At 41.0% G+C, this 15,856-nt stretch overlaps 1 protein-coding gene across 1 annotated transcript in view; it reads left to right on the forward strand.

Moving 5' to 3' along the window:
- The window catches only part of LOC147915255 (uncharacterized), a 167,263-nt gene that overhangs the window by 123,641 nt on the left and 27,766 nt on the right, over positions 1 to 15,856 (forward strand). The window contains exon 4 of the mRNA XM_087439400.1: positions 3,335 to 3,439. The gene's annotated coding sequence lies outside the window, so the exon portion shown is untranslated. The remainder of the gene's footprint in view (positions 1 to 3,334; positions 3,440 to 15,856) is intronic.

Genomic DNA, 15,856 nt, shown 5'->3' on the forward strand with positions numbered 1-15,856 from the left:
AAAATAATTCTAGGTGAACAGCTGCACTCATGTATATTTGCACAGTTAATTATTTATTAAGGTAAGTTCCCTAAAGTGGAATTTCTGGGTTTAAATTTATACTTTTTGGGGGAGGGAGAAGGAAGCAAATTGTGTGTGTGTGTGTGTGTATCAAGCAGTGTGCTACACAGACTCTTCCACTAAAGAGAAGGAGTGAGCATGCACCTCCTGGGGTCTGAGAGTATGTCTTCAAATGCCCAGCTGCAAGTGTGAGTTGTCTTTGATTTTCAGACTTTATCTTAAAAATTCATGCTGATGTTTGCACTCTATTTTTAAAAAATATAAATGTAATGTCTTATGCCTCTAGCTCTTTGAGTGAATTAACATTCCAAGAAAGTGTGTCAAGAATATCCTGTTGCTCATGTAACTCCCGTTACACCGCCCTATTCTTTGTTTGAAAAGCACATAAAAGGGATGAATCAACAAAAGCTAATTGTTAATCAAGGAACAACTGTCAACAAAGCATTGTGCGAGGTTACTGTGAGGAATACAAAGAAGTTGAGAACTTAGTCCCTGACTTGGAATAGCCTCCAATTTGTTTGTTTCCCTTTAACGAGCTCATCAAAGAATTATGCTGGACCTGATAACTGACTGGGCTAAGGTCTATGTTGAATTTGCTTGGCAGGATGGAAAGTCCCTACTGGCATTTGTTGCACACTTCCAGGGGCTTGCTAATGCATTTGCTGTGGACTCTGAGGCATCATTATTAGCATCCGTAGCATTCTAGAGTCTTGGGAAGGTGAGCAGGTACCCTGCTGGCAAGAGGACAGTGTAATGAAGAGAAGAGTTTATAGGCTTTCACATTTGGGTCAGGTATAGTACAGAAAATGTAAATGAACTCAATCCTAAATTAACCAGGAGGGGCCGGCGGTGCAAGCGGTTAAGTGCGTGTGCTCTGCTGCGGCGGCCCGGGGTTCGCAGGTTCGGATCCGGGCACGCACCCATGCACCGCTTGTCAAGACATGTTGTGGTGGCGTCCCATATAAAGTGGAGGAAGATGGGCATGGATGTTAGCCCAGGGCCAGTCTTCCTCAGCAAAAAAGAGGAGGATTGGCAGATGTTAGCTCAGGGCCGATCTTCCTCACACACACACAAAAAAAGATAAAATAAATTAACCAGGAGATCCAATGCAGTAAACTTTTTGATACACGTGATTTAAACACTTCAAGTTAGGGAAAGTGAAGAAAATGTCAATAGGAAATGTTCTTACCAGGGATATGAAAGTCACGTTCTGAGCCCATTCTGTCTGTTGCTGTTTAACTTGTGTCTCAATCCCGTTTTCCTTACAGTGACCTTGACGCCTAATACGCCTAATAATAAGTCCCAAAAACAACGTAGGTAAATGCTTGCAGAATAAATAGACGTATGCTACGAATAATGAATCAAAGGATTAAATTATGTTCAGCATTCGGCACTTACTAAAAGAACTAAGGCATGCTCCTTAGTTTTAAGAAGACCTTTAACATTGATATAGAAAATGTTTGCTGGTGAACCTTGAGGAAAACCAGAGAGGTTTTATTTCATCTTCTGAGCTGTCTCTCTGTAGCTTGATCCCATGTTTTTGCCATTGCTCTCCTTGGGGCTGGCTGTAGAGGGTCTCGGGCAGGGAGGGTGCCCTATGCTGACCCCATGCTGGGACCCTTGACCTTTGCTTAGCTTTCTTGCTTACTGTGCTGCTTTGGAAGCTCCTGACTTTGGACTTGGTGTTCTCCTGGGACAATTCTGATTTTTCTTCTGTCCCATGCAAGCTTCATTCCTCAGGAAGGAGGCACCTGTCCCTTTGCTCTGACCTGAAGCCTTGTATGGTCATCAGCATGACTCTTCCTCACTCATGCTCCCACCAACATAGAAGAACCAGACATCCTTTTTTTTTTTTTTTTTTAATTTTTTGTTTATTGCAGTAACATTGGTTTATAACATTGTATAAATTTCAGGTGTACATCATTGTACTTCTATTTCTGCATAGATTACATCATGTTCACCACCCAAATACTAATTACAACCCATCACCACACACATGTGCCAAATTATCCCTTTCGCCCTCCTCCCTCCCCCCTTCCCCTCTGGTAACCACCAATCCAATCTCTGTCTTTATGTGTTTTTTTGTTGTTGTTATTATCTACTACTTGATGAGGGAAGTCATACGATATTTGACCTTCTCCCTCTGACTTATTTCACTTTGCATAATACCCTCAATGTCCATCCATGTTGTCACAAATGGCTGGATTTCATCGTTTCTTATGGCTGAGTAGTATTCCATTGTGTATATATACCACAGCTTCTTTATCCATTTGTCCTTTGATGGGCACTTAGGTTGCTTCCAAGTCTTGGCTATTGTGTATAACGCTGCAATGAACACAGGGGTGCATGTATCTTTACACATTGGTGTTTTCAAGTTCTTTGGATAAATACCCAACAGTGGAATAGCTGGATCATATGGTAGTTCTATCCTTAATTTTTTGAAGAATCTCCATACTGTTTTCCATAGTGGCTGCACCAGTTTGCACTCCCACCAGCAGTGTATGAGAGTTCCCTTCTCTCCACATCATCTCCAACACATGTTTGTTTCCTGTCTTGTTAATTATAGCCATTCTGACGGGTGTGAGGTGATATCTCATTGTAGTTTTGATTTGCATTTCCCTGATAGTTAATGATTTTGAACATCTTTTCATGTGTCTGTTGGCCATCTGTATATCTTTTTTGGAGAAATGAGAACCAGACATCCTAATTCTGAAATATCTTTGCCCAGATTGTCATCCAGGCCTGAGCAGAAGAGCTGGCAGGGCACAGAGTCACACTGATGTGCAATAACTTACGCTGCCTTTGACTTTTTTATTCATTTAAGTGAATAGAATTGGATTCCTCATAGTCCTTGGTTCATAAAATACTATTGTCATTGTTTCATGAATGGCTCTTTTATTTATTTTTATTGTTTATTTATGCTTTTAATAGTGTAATGAACAGTGAATGCACTACCTGCTCAAGAACTAATTTTACCAATAAAATATGTATATATCTGTGTATTTCTTTCCTCTTTAGTTATTTTTAATTTCTCCTTTTATTGATAACAATGAAACCTTTGGCAGCTATGAGGTGAAGCGGATATCTTTACTTAAATAGAATCTAGTTTACAAAAAAAAAAAATCCTCCAGGTGCCAAACTTCCAGGTGTGGCCATTCACGGAGACAGTTTCATGAATTATGTAATGGAGATCTAAAGACCTGGTGTGGAAATTCCACCAGGAAGAGGTGTGACTAAGAATTGGCACAGTTATTGTTTTGACTTTCCTTTGTAGGGGCACATCAGTGTGGTATTGGAAGGATGCTGCCTGACACTGCACCAGCATCCATAAAGGACAGAGACAGTAAAAGCTGGCGTGTGTGTTTAGTCGTACAAATCGGTAAGTTATTTAAGGCGAGAGATGCTTTTAACATTTACAAATTAGAGCTATTTATTCCTGTAATCCAATTCAGAGGAAGTATGATTCACACAACTCTTCTCTGAGGCTTCATACTGGCACTGGATACATGCTGGTTGGTGAGCTGCTAGTCTTTGAATACTTAACTCAGGCCAGACTTCCTTTTTTCTTTAAATTTCTGACCGTATTAGACAGGTTGGTAAAGGAGCCTTTTAGTTTAGTGATTTAGTTGTTTGTTATCTGGACCAGCAGAGGAATTTTTTTCCCCTGTAGCTGGCTGTAGTTTTATGTTCTTGCCTGAACATGCCTGGATCTGGAAGAAAAATTCTGCCTTGCTCTACAAAGCACTTCTTCATATCGTCACTTCTCCAGGACTGGGACTTTCTAGGTTAGAAGATTTCACTCAGGCTACAGCTCTTCTTGAAGATAAAAATTACTTGACAATTTCTGCAGAATTATAGCTGAATTCTCTCCTTGGCAGAATAGCTAATTGTAAATAATTTGGGAAGGAAAAGGCCCATGATCATTCTTAACCTAAAGCAATATTTTCCTTTTATATTTTCCAGAAGTAGTTATTAATAATTGAGATTTACTGCTTTGGATTTACATGCGTAAAAACATATTCAAAGTGAGGTTTAGTTAGCATTTTATCTCCCTGGAAAAAGTGTCCCAGCTCAGATCAAGCCATGAGCACCACCTAGTGCATCACACATGCACGGAAACATAAAGGCAAACTCCAGGACAAGACATCCCCAGAAGTTCTTTAGACCTTTGGGGAAGTTATAGGTAGGGCCATCTGGGACAAATTCCTTTCTGACTCATACTTTCAACTTCAATATTTTTGTAAAGTTGAAAACAGGGACCATAAGAGGGGATATGTCAAATAAAAGAGTAAATGAGCAAAAAGATTATGTGGAATATATGTGTAGGGAGACTGGGGAAGCATTTATTGAGTTTCTACTGTGTACTATTGTTGAATACCTACTGTGTAACAGGCTGTGGGCTCTGCTTACATTTTCTTGAAGGAGATGTGGAGTTGGGGTTTTCTCTAACCAAATCTTCTTTGGTGCAAATAAATGATACAATGGGCTGATGTTGTTATGTGACTCCATGTCTTTTCCAGAATCAGCTAAGTCACTTTTGGGAGACAATTCTTTGTGGGTCTCTTGCACAACTAGTGAACACAGGCACTGACAGCCTTTTGTTCCAGACTGTTTTCAAGGATATTTTACAGCGAACAGTCTTGGAAAATAGAGATAGTGTCTCCCTCCAGAACAGAGGTTTGCTTTTGTCCAGTATAGTAAAGATAATGTCTCCCCCTGGAACAAAAGTTGGGCAGGTGTGCTTGCAGCCCTTTATAAGATTTGGGTTTCCTAAGCTTGGAGTTGCCCAGCTGTGATGCAAACCCACAGGGTGCACACATCCACCACCCGGCCATCCCCACTTTGCCATGTGGGACCTGAGGGGCAAGAGAAACTGATGCAGGTGTGAAGCTCATGCTGCTTGCTGCGGGTTGAGTAATAAAGTCTTTTTCTCTGATCCAAGAATCTTGTATCTTCTGGCAGCATCCACGAAACTGTGGCAGGCTAACTTGTTAGCACGCATGTAGGGTAAAATCTCAGACCCTTCGAAGTTCTTGACAGTCACCACCCTGAGTGACCACCCAGTTGCTAGATACCTGGTTCCTATAGTCACACAGTGCCCACCCTCCCCATTTACGATATCATAAAAAATGCCCCAAAAGAAAAGACAGCGTTCTGTTATCAAAATGAAGTGGCATCTGCAATAAATAGAACCAAGCCTAGTTACAGAACATCATGCTCTGTCCCTTAAAACATGCACTTTGAATTATCTTACCAGTCTTCAAAATGCCCCATCAGAGGAGGGAATGGAAAAGGCAGCACAGAACAGGCTCAGGAATGTGGACACAGGTATCTCAGGTCACTAAGCTCTTGCTCTGACTATAGTCTTGCCTCATGTTAAGAAAACTAGATACTAAAAATAATCCAAATATTAAAAACTGAAACCAGCGCATAATTAGGCACACAGTATAAACATTTGTATTATACTTCACGGTGCACATGTGTAATTACACAACATTGGAATTTCAGGGACTGATTTTTTTTTATAGGTTTAATACAATTTTAGTTAACTGTTTGTAGCATGATGTATTTCCAGGACTCACTAGAAGTGTTGATTACGTTTAGCATAAAAACTCCTGGGAGGTTGAAGGCATTTCTACTGAGCCAGGTTTTTCCAGAGATATAGTTTTTCTTATTCCTGGAAACCTATAAGTCACTCTCAAACTTTAGAATTACAGTGTAGGGGTGGGTTAGTTGTGTCTGTGCATGTTTGTTAAAATGCAGATTCATCCCCAGAAATTCTAATTCACCAAATCTGGGCTGAGATCCAGGATTCTACATTTTCAAAATGTAACCTTGGGGTAGATTCTGATGCTGGTGTCTTGAGAACCACATTCTGAGAACTGTCTTGAGACGTAGACTCCTCAGGTAAATGAATGACTTAAGACATGAATGTAATTTGTGCAACTTTGGCCTCTGAAAATAAGAATGAATTATTTTTTTACCAGGTTGCTGGTGGCTTTTGTTGTAAGAATAAGTGAGTGCTGCCCAGGTGTAAGGTACTTGTGATTTCCAGTGCACAGGATAGTAAATGGTCACTGAAGCAGTTATACTTTTTTTATTCGCTCTAGAAATACTGAGTGCTGGCTACGTGCATCAATATGCCTGTTGCTTGAGATGGTTTCATTTTCACATCCATTGCCTTCCCTTCCTCGTTGTTGCCAATTCTTGTAATTGGATTTTTATGAATAGGGCTTGAAATCCCAGAGGACATGGATTTAGTCTTTCTTTATCCAACTTGAAAACATTTCATTGGGTGCTCACAAAAGTCCATAAGGAAGGTCAAAAACTCATATTATTCTCACTTTACAGATGTCAAAACCGTCAGGCAAAGAGGTTAAATGACTTGCCTAGAGTCACACAAGGAGGAAATGATTGAACTAATGCTTGAGTCTTGATTTTCTGACTCCTACCCTCCACTCTTTCCTATACACAACACCATCTCCTATGTGAGTTTCTACAGGGATCCTATGGCATTTTGGATATAATTTGATTTTGATGAAATGTGATTTACATGTACATTTTCAGGACAAAGAATCTCCTGTTGTCTAAGCATGGTACACCTGTGCAGTGAAGAGAAACATTGACATCCTTACGATATCATAAAAAATGCCCCAAAAGAAAAGACAGGGTTCTGTTATCAAAATGAAGTGGCATCTGCAATAAATAGAACCAAGCCTAGTTACAGAACATCATGCTCTGTCCCTTAAAACATGCACTTGGAATTATCTTACCAGTCTTCAAAATGCCCCATGAGAGGAAGGAATGGAAAAGGCAGCGCAGGACAGGCTCAGGAATGTGGACACACTGCCATGTTAATTCTGAAGGGGACTTGGGAACCACACCTTTGGTTTCTTGTTCCCAAGTACCATGCCAACCATTGCTCTGGGTTTCCTGCCTTTCCCAGAGACTTCTCTAGATTTTGTATTTTCCAGGGCACCCAGACCCTGTCTGGCTTTCAATAAATGTTCGGTAACAACAATAACACAGAAGTGACTGTTTATTCAGATGGAAATTAACATGGATGAGATAACATTCTGGATTTCTGTTTCCCACCCCTAAGATTGTGGGTTTAAGCAACAAGAGAGAGAATAGATTTAATACACTTTTCTATTGCTGATTGAGATTGGCAACACCTGCCTTTGGATAGGTTCTTTATTGTTTTCAAATGCTTTCACATGTATCAGCCCCCTTAATTAACCAAACACCTATGAAGTGAGCAGGATAGATATTTAATTTTACAAATGGAACTCAAAGAGATTAATTGATTTGCCTAATATTGCAGTAATTAAATTTGTCTGAATTTGAACCTGGCTCTTGATTCATTTTTTATTTTTTATTCACTTAACCATATAGTCTGAGATTCTCCTCTAGCCAGAAAGTGGACATCATCTTAGAACCCTGTACTCTGCAGCATGGTGCAGAGGCCAGAATGCCCTGGGTCTGATTCCAAGTTCGATTTACTACCTGCCTTGGTCAAATCATTTAACCCATCTAAGTCTCAATTTCTGTATTAGTCAGGACTTCTGTGACTCGTGACAGAAACTCAACTTGAACTAACTTGGATCCTGGCAGGGATTCACCACTGATATAACTGGAAAGGCAGGAGTGTAACAGAGCACAGCAGGAACCAATGTCTTATTGCGATTGGGCCTCCTCTCTCTGCTTCCCATGGGCCCCATTTGATTCCCTCCCACTGCAGTTCTGCCTCTCTGTGCTATATGCCTGTAGTTAGGTCCTGACATGCGGATAACTTTGCCAGGAGAGGAAGTGGCCCTTCGCCCCAGTTGCAATCCAGAGAAACCTAGGGAAGAGTTTCCTCCTTCTGGTCAGGTCACTCTAAGATTGCAACTCCAAGTGTAAGATACTGCAATGGCCCAGCTTGGGTCACTGGATCTGGAGGGCACAGGGCACTACGTTGTCTCCACTTGAACCACATGCCTGGGGTGAGGAGGAGCAGTTTCCTAAAAGAAGGTGGGGGGGTGGGGGGAGGCTGTTACTAGATGAAGAAGAAAAGGGTTCTAGGTGGATCAAATCAATAGATGTGCACTATGGGCTTTTAATCTGTAAAGTAGGAATAATAATGCTGACTTTTCTAGATTCTTTGGTAAGGATTATTGATGCTCTGGAAACTACCAAAGCTGTATCTTTAGTCCTGAGACCGTACTGAAGTTTTTTTTCTTTCTTTCTAAAAGAACAATGTCAAAGATCCTTCATGTGGCACCAAGACTCCTTCATCATTTGCCTTTTGATTTGCCTCTTGAGCCTCATCTCTTTCCACTCCCTTCTGGAACTCCATGTTCTGATCTTATTGAACCATCTTGAAAACAACATGCTCTATCTTATCTCCAGACCTTAAAATGTACCAACCAGATAGTCAGTTACTCTTGAATATATGTTGAATTAGTTAATTAATTAATCAAGCAGTAGTAGTGTCTGTCCCATGGCAGGTGCTCACTGTATAGAAATTATTATTTTCCATCTGACTGTAAACTGCCAACCCTGTTGTTATGTTGATCTTGGTCCAACCAAAGGTCAAAATCCTCTTGTGCTGAAATACTCCGAGGCAGTGAGTGGGTTGTTGCGATTTGGCACGATCTATGGTTAGTGGTCATAACTGGCCCTGCGCATAGACTTATGTGAGGGGCACCTCCATGGGGTGCCTCGATGCTGTTGTAATCTCTTCTCTGTCTCTAGAAACAGTGCATATGTCACCTAGGAGGGAAGAGAGCTTCTCTAGCCGTCTTTCCTTAGTGTATAGACAGATGCATTTATTAGGCAAGTTAACTGTTACCTTGGTAGGCAGAGTATCTAGCTCTGGGGTTGAGGGAAGGGGATGTGGCTTTTTGATGGAGAAAAAAGGTCAGGCATATGTTAACATGGCCTTATTAGCAGAGGGCAAGGAAGAATGATCAGGGAAGGGTGAGCTGAGGAGCCAGGTGGAATGTGAAGGGCTGCATCAGGGAGGCCAGGCCAGGGAGGTCCAGGGGCTCAGCCCCCAGAGGAGGGCTTGAGGCACGTGCTAAGTTGGTGAGGGACTAGGCTGGGGAGAGGGGAACATCTGATGGCCTGAAAGCGCGCTGGGTTAGGAGACTTGGTTCTGTGTGTTAAATCAGAGTAGTTTCACTAGAGTGTCACATGATTTTTAAAGCTGTAGCATACAACCATAGTTAGCACATATAAATTAAAATTATAATTATTAAGCTTTCCAGAATTAATTCTTGTGGGACTTTATCTTACAATTCTGACATTAGGAAAGATAAATCTATTTTGTCATTAGAAAAGTCATTAAAAAGTTGACTGTGAAGAAATTAGATCATTTTATCATGTCTAATTTTCATTCCTTATAAAGAAATGCACAGTGAGCTTTACGTTTTTGTTACCTTGTAAAAGACTTTCTAAAAGAATTCTGTATATTAGAAATTTTATTTTTATGACTTAAGTATAATTATTTTTGGGATCCAGCCTAAGCTACTTTTAAAAGGCAATTTTTAGAAGTCTTTTTAAAAGACAATACCAAAAATTAAGGCTCATTGCTTATTATTTCCTACAAGATCAGATTTCTTAATCAAGAAAGGAAGGTGAGGGTGATGAAATGAGCAAATTTTTTCTTAAAAAGAAAAAGTCACAAGAATCTATTCCTGTAAGACAGGGGACTCCATTTCCATCTCCAAATCTATTTTGTATTCCTGACTGGCAAAGTACCGAGCTAAATCCCCACAAGATCCGATTACAGCAAGTTCTTGGACAAATGCTTATCTCTAATTAATAGTATTTTCATCCACACTAACTATGTGGTTGTATGACATAGCTTTGCAAATTGTATCATACCCTGGTAAAACTGAACTGATTTCATACGATGATTTCCCCAGTGAATTTGGGGATAGTCCCAAAGATAGAATCCAGAAAGTTAGCTGATGTTATTTGGGAAAATGGTTTTTACGGTCAATCCAGGAACATGTCATCAGATTTCTTACACAGATTTGTTCCTGGGAGATGGAAACCGATCTCTTTCTGTGATTAACCTTTGGCTCTAAAAGTTCTTGCAATTCTGTGTCTATTCATGGACAAAAGGAAAGGGTGAGGTGTCAGGAGTCTGCAGTCATTCCAAGTGCCTCTGCTCCTCTCAGACCAAAACAGACGTAGCTAAGTTTACATTTTGTGCTTGTTCGTTTTTCCTTCTTAAGTTTCTGTTTTACTGAAACAGGTCATTTTATGTTCTCTGGAACCAAAGATGAACTCCCACGTGTTTGCATGACTGCTGGCAGACATCATGGGACCCATGTCCATAGAACTCTGTGGGCGCCCAGTGCCGAGGCCCACAGCAATCATCCTGGCTGTCCCAGCATGCCCAGTGTGTGCAGCCGCAGTCCTCCAAGCTGAGGAGAGCATTCTGTATCAGAACCCATGGCTGGAGAGGATCTCATTAAAAGATCCTGTCCTGTATGTCTTCTTCCCTCAGCTAATTAGAGCCCAAGGAAAAGAACGCTAAGACCCTGGGTTTTCCCCACTATGGACTGGGAGCCTGCACTCTTAACCCCAGTCACTGCTTCCCCATTCCAGTCTGCTTAACCAGCAGTAAGGCAAAAGCACTCCTCTGTTATGACCCTACTTTTTTTACCCCATCCCTTCAGACCCCAAAGTCCTAGATATTAAAATAAAGTGGGATTTAAAGTCTTTTTTAAGTTTGTAGCCAAGCCAAGCAGAGGTGTGTGTGTGTTTCCTAGTGGGTGGTAAGTTGAAGTCTAATTTTATTTTCATTTTCAAGATCTGGTTTGAGGGCTTAACGTGGGAAATTAGGTGATCATGAATAGAGAGTAATTGGGCAGCTACATAAGTCTGATTTATTTTAAAAGAATGATGAAGAGAAAAATCCCAGCAATACCTTATTGTTGTACTGGTACATTATGTAATATCAATTTGTCAAGAAGTCTTTTCTATTTTTGAATCTCCCTTTGTACATAATAGGTGATATATAAACGTTTCCTAAAATCTCAAATGTTAACTACACTAGCAACACGTTCTGTTCAGAAATCTCTTTCAGAACAGCCTTCGCATGCTTCTAATGATAGGTTCATGCCATAGTTTGATCTTTCCTATTATTAGAGACACCTTTTAAAACAGGAAACAATACCTGCCTCCAGATAAAGTCTTCCTCTTTGTTGAGTGAATTAAAAGAGGAAGCCCTCCATAAAAGACTAAAACCGTCTTCCACCAAATTCGATGATGTGGCTTGGGACTGGATTGCTTTCGGCTCTGTCAGGGCATTTATAACCCCTGGAGGGATCTCTGGAAATTAGTAAATACCTCCTTGAGCTGAATGACACATTCCTTTGGCAGTGGGTGGGTGGGGTGGGAATATTCCTATACAGTTTGTTCAGCCTGGACAGTTCCAGGAATCTTCAGGGTTTTCCTTTCCAAGGCAGACAAATAACTCAGCTTTGCAGACCCCAGAGGATCTGGAGGAGAAAGTTCCCCAAACCCCAGAAGAAAAGCTGGACATTTAAGGAGGCCATAACTACTCTTCCCCTCTTTATCCTTCTATCTCATTCCAGAACCATAAATCTCTTCTCCATCTTGGATTGCCTTACTCTATATCAACATGTGGTAGAGATTTTGGCCGAAGTACTTATTAAACCTGAAGGAGCCCCACAGGGAAAACACAGTCTTGAGTCTCCCTCTGGTGGACAATTGTAGTAATCCACATACAACTGCCAAATTAAGGGATGGATTTCAGAAATAAATATACAAAGACTATATGGTATGCATAGTAAAAATATTTTATGATACCACCATTATGCATTACTATTTTCTATACAATAATTAAAATTCTTAAATTACATACTCACCTCTATAATCTTTTGTTTTATTTCAAAGAATTTACCCTCACTTTGAAAGTCTAAATTAACAGCTCCTTGTAAGTAAATAGCCTAAAGAGAGGCCCCCCGCCCTACCCTCACCAGTAGATGAAAGAAGTAAACAGTTTGTCCATCTCTATTTCCATTTGGCCAGAGAAGATCCATGCATGAAAGATTTAAATTTTGTCGTCTATAATGAACTGCTATAATGAACTGCTGGGCACGATTTCACTGGAAACTCCCTTTCCCCCTTTCCCCTTAACTCGGAGGAGGTTTAACTTGGGCTTTAGTGACTTATACTGGCAGCTCTCCTCAGGGCACCTTCCAGGAGCACCCACTCCAGTGGCTTCCTCTGGGGCCCTATTCCCTAGGCAGCCCCGAGCTCTTCAGAGACGCTTCCTGGGCTCGGATACCTAGTCAGTGGCCCTCTGAGTGGCTCCCTTCAAAAGTGGAAACCAAGGGGGCCAGCCTGGTGGCACAAATGGTTAAGTGCGCGTGCTCTGCTGTGGCGGCCCGGGGTTCGCCGGTTCGGATCCCAGGCCTGCACCGACGCACGACTTGTCAAGCCATGCTGTGGCAGCGTCCCATATAAAGTGAGGATGGGCATGGATGTTAGCCCAGGGCCAGTCTTTCTCAGCAAAAAATGAGGAAGATTAGCAGATGTTAGCCCAGGGCTGATCTTCCTCACAAAAAAAAAAAAAAAAAAAGTGGACACCAAGGAACTGCCTCTGCCTTCTCAGATCTGACTGTGGCTCATGTCCTTCTGTCATTAGATTAATCTTCTCTTCCTCAGGCTCTGGCTCCACTTGGTGTGCTCTGGAGGCTGGTAAAGACACCCTTTACTTCTCTCCCAGTGAGCCTTCTTCTCACTACTGGATTCACAGGCTGGTGTTAATTTGTCTCCACATATTTTGCTCTTTTGACGTTTGTAAGGTTAACTGTAGTTCCAGTATCTTTTTTTTTTTTTTCCTAATGTTCTTTCCCTTAAACAGACCATCTTTATAGTTGACTTATAGCTAGTAATGGTCTCACTTGTAGTACTGTTAGGTTTAAATAAATGTCCTTTCCTGATACTTAGTTCCCTGACTAGAATCTGATGCCATTTTAAAATTAAATTTTTAAATTAACATGCAGCAAAACTGACTTTTTGGGGGGATTTGTATAGCTCTAGGAGTTTTAACACGTATAAATTCGTGCAACAAACATCATAATCAGCATAAAGAACAGTTCCATCACCCAAAATGCTCCCTATACTGTTCCTTTATTGTCATATCCTCCCCTATGCCCGACTGCCCTCGACTGTCCTGCAACCACTCATCTGCTCTCAGTCCCTATGGTTTTGCCTTTTCCACATATCATATAAATGGGAGTATACACTATGTAACCTTTTGAGACTGGCTTCTTTCACTGAGCATAATGTCTTTGATATTCATTCATGTTGTTGTATATATCTGTTGACTGAATGTTTGTGTCCTCCCAAAATTCACATGTTGAAGCCCTAACCCCCAAGGTGGTAGTATTTGGAGGTGAGGCCTTTGGGAGGTAATTAAGTTTAGATAAGGTCGTGAGGGTGGAGCCCCCATGATGGGATTAGTGCCCTTACAAGAAGAGGAAGAGACATCAGAGCTCCCTCTCTCTGCCTTGTGAGGCAGCCATTCACTAAGAACTGAATCTGTCAGCACCTTGACTTAGGCTTCTCAGCCTCCAGAACTGTGAGAAGTAAATGTCTGTTGTTTAAGCCACCCAGTCTGTGGTATTTTATTATAGCTGCCTGAGCTAAGACAGTATCAATAGTTGGTTCCTTTCTGATGCTGAGCAGAGTTCAGTTGGATGGATGCACCAGTTTGTTTACCCATGTACCCACTGAAGGATGTTTGAGTTGTTTCCAGATTTGGCAGTTATGAATATAGCTGCTGTAAACATTTGTGTACAGGTTTTGGGATGAGTATAATTTTTATTTCTCTAGGGTAAATAACTAGCCACCACCTTTTGTTGAAAAGACTATTTTTTCTCCTTTGAATCTCTTTGTACCTTTTTAAAAATCAGTTGATTATATTTGTGTGTATCTTTATTTTCTTCCATTGATTTATGCCTGTGTCCCTTCTCTGGGAACACACTGTCTTGATTACCATGTTTATTAGTAATTTTTAAATCGGTAGTGTGAGTTCTCCAACTTTCTTCTTCTTTTTCAAAATTATTTTGGCTATTGTAGTTTCTTTGCCTCTTTATATAAATCATGGAACCAGCTTGTATTTATCTACAAAAAATGCGGCTGTGATTTTGATTGGAATTGTGTTAAATCTATAGATCAATTTGGGGAGAATTGACATGTGAAGTATATTGACTCTTCTAATTTGTGAACAGAGTATATGTCTCCATCTCTTTAGGTCTTAATTCATTAGTATTTTGTAGTTTTCAGCACACAGAACCTGCACATTTTTGTTAGATTTATGCTTGAATACTTCAATTTTTTGGAGGTACTCTAAATGATACTGTTTTTAAAATTTTAGTTTTTAATTGTTCATTCCTAGTATTTAGAAATGTGATTGGTTTTTGTGTGTTGATCTTGTTTTCTGCAAACCGGATAATAGACACCATGAAAAGTAGCTGAATTAAGACATCTTACCTGTACCTTAGCCAAGAAGAGTACCTCTCAGCAAAGGGCATATGTTACTGGAAGTTGGATGGACCAATGGGTGAGGTTGGAAGAGGAGAAATGTCTGGGAACTGTATCATGGGAAGACTTGCAGGGCCCTCTGAGGAACCCATGCGTGTGCCCCAAGAGAGCCTGAATCAAGAGAAGTCCATGTTAACCAGAGACACACTGAGAAAACCATTACTGTGACAAGTTAAATAAAGAGAAGCTGGGCCGGCCCCGTGGTGTAGTGGTTAAGTTTGGCACACTCTGCTTCGGCGGCCCAGGTTCACGTGTTCAGATACCGGGCGTGGACCTATACCACTCATCAGCCGTGCTATGGCGGCAACTCACATACAAAATAGAGGAAGATTGGCACAGATGTTAGCTCAGGGCTAATCTTAAGTGAAAAAAAAAAAAAGATGCTTGTCGCTTTCCTTCATCCTCCTCTCAGTGCTAACGCATTGAAGGTTCTAGAACTTTTAAATCAGACATGAGATTGCATTCTTTTTTTTTTGAGGACAAGCAGTCCTGAGCTAACATCCGATGCCAATTATCCTCTTTTTTGCTGAGGAAGATTGGCCCTGGGCTAACATCCATGCCCATCTTCCTCCACTTTATATCAGATGCCACCACAACATGGCTTGACAGGTGCTGTGTTGGTGCACGCCTGGGATCTGGGCCTGCGAACCCCGGGCTGCCGAAGTGGAGGGCACGCACTTAACTGCTGCACCACCTGGCCGGTCCCGAGATTGCATTTTTGCACTGGCCTTTTCTAAGCTTTGAAAACCAAAAGTAAATAGAAAATTGTTGTCAGCTAAGAGAGGTTCAATACGTGTATAGCACTGGAGAAGAGATAAAACCATTTCATGCTATGCAAAATGGGCAACACTGACTCAGCACCATTTATGCTTTGGCCTCAGCTTAGGTGTCACTTCTCAGGAAAGTTCATCCTCTAGACTGGATTAGATGTCCCTCTGATAAGCTCCTATGGTCCTGCATTTACCCCTGTTTTGTCACATATCACAAAGTATTTAACTCCTGATTTATTCTGTGTATTATTAGGCTGCAAGTACGTTGAACAGGGAATGTGTTTTGTTTACCAGTGTGTACACAGTGCCAGCATACTGCTTGCCATTGATTTGACATTTTAGTATTTACAATAAGTTACACATGCAGATTAACTGCATCCTTGCTATAAACTGTCTCATCATCTCTAAAATTCTACAAAATTTTCCAAAAACAAAAAAACCCTTTCTAATTA

The sequence above is a fragment of the Ceratotherium simum genome, chromosome 14, assembly GCF_057802395.1.
Source record: "Ceratotherium simum simum isolate JZ-2026a chromosome 14, ASM5780239v1, whole genome shotgun sequence".
Lineage (NCBI taxonomy): Eukaryota > Metazoa > Chordata > Mammalia > Perissodactyla > Rhinocerotidae > Ceratotherium > Ceratotherium simum.